The sequence below is a fragment of the Ailuropoda melanoleuca genome, chromosome X, assembly GCF_002007445.2.
Source record: "Ailuropoda melanoleuca isolate Jingjing chromosome X, ASM200744v2, whole genome shotgun sequence".
Taxonomy (NCBI): domain Eukaryota; kingdom Metazoa; phylum Chordata; class Mammalia; order Carnivora; family Ursidae; genus Ailuropoda; species Ailuropoda melanoleuca.
Genome location: NC_048238.1, coordinates 1743887 through 1750239, shown reverse-complemented (window position 1 = coordinate 1750239; position 6353 = coordinate 1743887).

Here is a 6353-nt window from a genome sequence, read left to right as displayed (position 1 = left end):
AGCTGCAGAGCTGACATTTCTCTCGGAGCCAGGCCCTCGATCCAAAGGGCTAAAGAACCTGTTCATGTGGTCATCCTCTGCCTTCTTCACGGCTAACTGCAAACAAGGCGTGTCCGTGCAGAGAGAATGTGACAGAGAACACGCATGACCCAGTCATTTCTGGGTAGACGTCATGGCAGATTTCCAGCACGTGATGTGAATGTGGCAACAAAAACCCTTCATGGCAGAGACATGAAATCAAGAAGTCACCCACGAATGGGCATGCGTCCCATGACTACTGGTATCACGCGTACGGTATGTATGGTCCTCTGCTACAAAGAACACTTTCCTGCCTCAGGTGGGTAAGCAACGTCTACCTTGAAAAAGCACAGTGATGAACACTAGGGACCTATGGTGATGTTGGCCAAACTCATTGAACTCAAGAAGGCACGTTCAGCAGCTGTAATTATGATCCTTTTGTAAGAGTTCAAAGAGCGCTAGAGTCCTGCGTTCTCCCCACAGAAGACCCTCAGATGGCTTCAAGTTGGTGATGCTTCGTAGGCTGAGGAACCACCCCACAAGACAAATGCTATATAATAACAATTAATGACACCACCCCAGAGTTTATAAGGCATTTTCATTCCCAAGGCATCTCCAGTGTTCCCATTGGATCCTCAAAATATCTCATCCTGCTTGCCTTGAAGGCTTAATGGCACCTCTCTTGTTTTATGGGAGAGCAAGCTGGGGTCATAGACTTTAGAACACTTTCACGGAGGCTGGCAAATTGGAGATGTGGCATTCAGGAGGTCTCTGCCTTATAATCATGTGAGTGTGTCCAATTCCCAGAACTCCCTTGTCATCTTAGACATCCTGGAGAGGAAGGCTCTCAGGTGGGATGTTTCTAGAGGCCGACTCTCCTGGGGCATTTGGTGAAGCCTACACTCCCATTGTCTCTGCTCCATGGACCCCCAATCAGTACTTGTGCATTCAACCTGGTTCCATGGATACCTCCCACAAAGCCATCCTCTAATGTTTCCAGCCCCACTGCCTCCCACATTACATGGCATTCCTGTAAATTTCCAGTAACTTCCAGAATGCATTTCCAATACATGCTTACTGAAGACATCGAGCATTTCCCAAGGGTTTTGTAAAAGAATCAAGAACGGTGCTTTTATTGACCGATTGTAGCCATGTCCACCTCATTTTGTAACAACTTGTCTCTCCAACCCAAGACGGGTAAAGTCACAATGGATGGCCCTAGTCACCTATACAAAGTTCTTCCTAACTGGTAAGGAATAAAGGCTATTCATAGAAGAGATGGAAATAAAAGTTAACTTCATGGTATGCCACAGCTCCTACTGTCTCAAAGAATCATACATATCAAATCTGGACTTTAAGGGATATCAAGAAGACCGTGTCTACCCAGGAGTTCCTCCACCTCTAAGCCATTCTGCATGACCCCCTGCTGCACCTCCTGTCCCTGGTCCCAGATTTTAACAGAAGAGTTTGTTAAAGGCGGGCGCCCTGGTGACGCAGACCTGGGCTTCTGGACATGTACAAATGCACGCGGCTGGCATCATATACGAATGCAGTTTTCCAAATTGGTTTTATTTTCTAGCTGTCGTTGAAGAGATGCTCAAAGTTATGGACCTAGGGGCACCTGAGTGGCACAGCGGTTAAGCGTCTGCCTTCGGCTCAGGGCGTGATCCCGGCGTTATGGGATCGAGCCCCACATCAGGCTCCTCCGCTATGAGCCTGCTTCTTCCTCTCCCACTCCCCTGCTTGCGTTCCCTCTCTAGCTGGCTGTGTCTGTCTCTGTCAAATAAATAAATAAAATATTTGAAAAAAAAAATTCCAGAGTTTCATGTTTTTGCCCTTAGAGGTTAGCTCCCAATGACCCAGAAATAGCAAAACATATCAGTCATGGACACCTTAGTGAGAGAGAGGTTATAAGGCAGTCATATAGAAGAACTGTGGATGGTGTCTTATATGGAAATAGGGTCTTTCCAGATGTGATGAAGTGAAGGATCTGGAGATGACACCATTGTGAATGAGGGTGGCCCTAAATCCAATGACAGGTGTCCTTATAAGGGACAGAAGAGGAGACACAGACACAGAGGAGAAGCCACATAAGGACAAAGCCAGAGATGGTAGGGATGTGGCCATAAACCCAGGGACGCCTGGGGCCCCAGAAGCTGGAGGAGGCAGGAAGGACCCTCCCCTGGAGCCTCCAGAGGGAACAGACCCTGTCCCGCCTGGATCTCACAGCCCTGCCCTGCCTGGATCTCGGGGGTCCTGCCCTGCCTGGATCTCAGACTTCTGGTCTCCAGAGCTGGGAAAGGTTACTCCTCCGTCGCTGTAAGCCCTCAGTTTATGGTCATTTGTTACAGCAGCCCCAGGAAACAAATAAAAGCAATTGGAAGGAAAACAAAAACCAACCCAACTTCTCTACAACAGGGGACTCCATCCACAAAGGAAAACAGGCACGTTCAGAGATGGAAAAAATATCTGCAATGTTTTCTATAAATCGATTGGAAAAGGGATAAAGATACAACAGATAAAGATAAGAAAAACTAGACATACGGTGTCCACAGGCAATTCACAGAAGACACACGTCATCAATAAGGTGGTAACTATATGCTTAGTCTCCTCAGAAACTGGAAGAAGTATGTTTTAAGAATCATCAGGTTGCATATCTATCAGAATCCCAGGAATTTCTTCAAGTTTGATAGCCCGCAGTTCTGAGAAAGATCCCAAGAAATTTACATGCACGCAGCAAAAGCTTTTGTGAGAGAGTGTTGTCACTAAATATTAAATTTGTACGAAATCATAAGCTATGACACACCGTTTGGGGCTTCTCACCCCAGAGAAACCCTCAGCCAGCAGGCAAAAGGCAGGAGTCACGGTGTCCATCGCAATGTGGCTTTTACAAAGACTCAGGCGGAAGCCAACTGAGATCAGGCTGAAGAGGGACGGCTGAATAAATGGGAGTCCATTCATCGTGCAGAAATCTGTGCTATCTCCTTTAAAACAAGGAAGAAGCCCTGATTGATCTTTTGGGTTTCTTTGATGGTAAAGCTGTATAATTCTGTGAGGCATTCCTCAACCGCAGCTGAAATCAAAACAGTAATTACTTTTATGGGACCTTTCATCCAAGGACCCAGCGATGCTACCTGGATGTTATCTCCTCAAGCTTTGGAGGAAGGACAGTAATACTATGATTACTCCCACTCTTCTGTGGATACAGGGGGCTCTAGGAGGTAGGGTATAGCTTAGGGCCAACTAATACAGCCAAATGCAGCCTCTCCACTAATTAAAACATTCTCCCTACTAATATTCACTAACAAAAGTCTTCTAGCCACCGAGACCTGTCTGTCAATCTCAGCACTGTGGGCATCTGGGGCGGGCTGGCTTTCTGGGGTGGAGCATTCTGGACACTGGCGATGAACACCATCTCTGGTGTCCACCCACCACGTGCCAGGAGCACCCCCTCCCCAGATATGACAACCCCAGTTATTCCTACACATCGCCAAGTGTCCCCTGGAGCATAAAATCATCCTCTCTCTGTGGTGAGCGCCACTGAACCAGACATAAGAAATCATTCTTTGATGATTTCAAATGCTGCTTATGCATCAGCAAAATTCTGATTTTCTCGTCCAGGGTTGTGACTTAGAATAGAATCTCTGTGATTTTATTCTTTCCCCCCTAATTTAAATATATGAATAAAAATTGAACGTAACAATTCTCTCATTGCTTTATTTTACTCATTCCTGCTGGAAAGAATTTAGTATGTTGACTGTGGTATCTTGTGTTTCCTCACTTAAACAAGAAACTTGTAAAAAGATTCACATAAATCCTCAAACTTCCTCCAAATTAACTGATATTCAATGACTCTTTTTTTTTTTTAAAGATTTATTCACTTATTTGAGAGAGAGAGAGAGAGAGAGAGAAAGATCACAAGCAGAGGGAGAAACGACGGAGAGGGAGAAGCAGGCTCCCCACTGAGCAAAGAGCTCATTCCTGGACTTGATCGCAGGACCCTGAGATCATGACCTGAGCCCAAGACAGACTCTTAAGCGACTGAGCCACCCAGGTGCCCCTATTCGATAACTCTGGCAACATCATTATTATAAAACATAAAAGAGAATACTTGACGGCATGAAAAATTTTAAATACATCTGTAAAAACATTCTCTTTTTTCCCCACAATAGTTCATAAAATCCACATTTTCCACTGGATGAGATAAACCCACCTCTCCATTATTTGCTTTCCACTAAGAAAAAGTCCACTAGTAAAACATAAATGACAACCATTATGAAGTAAATTCAGAGACCCGAAGCCTGGTTTCTAAATTGGCAAAACTGTTGTGCTATGTGTCAACTTATGACTTTCAATATTTTGGTATTCATTAAGTGATTGTGATGGTATGAGCTGCATTATCCCATTCAGGGATTATAACAGGTCACAAAAGAAGGAACAAAGAAAGAAAGAAAGAAAAAAGAAAGAAAGAAAGAAAGAAAGAAAGAAAGAAAGAAAGAAGAAGGAAGGAGGGAGGGAGAGGAGAAGAAGAAGAAAAGGAAGGAAGGAGGGAAGGGAAGGGAAGGAAGGAGGAAGAGAAGAAGAAAAGAAAGAAAGAGCAAAAGAGCAAAAGAAAGAAAGAAAGAAAGGAAAAGAAAGAAAGAAAACAAACAAATTTTAAAGTTTGTAAACTGACTTGTACAGACTTTATTTTACTACCAAGCAAAGGTCACCCACCTCCATGACCTTTGATTAGCCCACTTACTTGTCTTCCTGGAAATAGCATAAATACCCTTAAGACATAAAATCCACATTTTACACAAGTGTCCACTCACAGGTGAATGGATGAGTCAAGTCTGGGACATCCCAAATCCAATGGAATACCACCCAGCCCCCACCAGGAGTACGCTATTGATAATACAGTCCACGACCTTGAGGAATCTCCCCGCTGAGTACGCTGAGTGAAAAAAGCCACACAAAACAGCACATAATACCTCCTGAGCCCATTTATATAAAATCCTAGAAAATGCAAAAGAGACAGAGAGGGACGATTTGATACAAGTAATCCTCCACCCTGCACTCTCCACCTTGTCGAGCATTAAAAACTTTACCACGGCAAATCGGAATGATATGAACTTCACATATCTTCTATTGAATTATATGAACTTAACATACTTTACTTACTGGAAACAAGTTGGTTCTCCAGCTCCCGCATTTGAGGATACTGGTCCTGTGCGTCCAGGCTCCTGCCACAGTTCCAAGTGACTGCACTCATTATTATAATTAAACGTTGATTAAGTACCACCGTCGGGCACTACTCAAGTCTGTCAATTATCTTTTTATGTCAGCATAACCTACCATGGCAGGTGGTACGTAGTTATTTAGCAAAGGGATCTTTCATTTCAGCTTTCAACTGCCACCAAACATACATATGTAATTAAGGAGACTTAACTAAATCAAATACATTTTCTGCCAGGATAATTTAAAAAAATTTTTTTAGTTTTTTGAAAAGATTTTTTAAAAAAATCTCCACCAACGACTCCATTTAGGTTTTCCAAACAGCAAAGAGAGAGTACATGTACAGCAAGGTGTGTATCAGCACCTTAAATCCTGTTGCAAACTTTCAAGAGTAGCTTCTGTCTTCCGGTCTAACTGTGTCTTCCACACATTGCATCTCTAAGCCTCAACACACACTCTGAGGAGGTCAGCATTGCCAGCTGCATTTATAGGTGGAGATATCATGGCACGGAGATAGCCTGCATGCAAGACTCAGTTACACACTCCCAGAAGAATAAATGACGGAAGAAATGCTTAGAAGGTAGATAGGTAGACAGATGATAGATGGGTGGATAGATGGATGGATGGAGGGATGGGTGGGTGCATGGATGGTTAGATAGATGATGGGTGGATGGATACATGGATGGATAGATGGATGGATGGATAGATAGAGGATAGATACAATGGATGAATGGTAGATTGATACATAGATGATAGATGTATACATGGATAGATGACGGATAGCTAGATAGATGATAGATGGATACATAGATGATAAATGGATGAGTGGATAGACAGATGATAGATAGATAGATGGATGGGTAGATGGATGGATGGGTGGGTGGATGGATGGAGAGATAGAGATGGTAGATAGATAAGTGGATGAACGGATGGACAGATGGATGGATGGATGGGTAGATAGATGATAGATAGATAGATAGATAGATAGATAGATAGATAGATAGATAATACATAGATGGATGGATGAAGAGAGATGATGGATGGATAGATGATAGATGGGTAGATGGATAGATAGATATAGAGGGTAGATATGATAGATAGGTGGATGTGTGGATGAT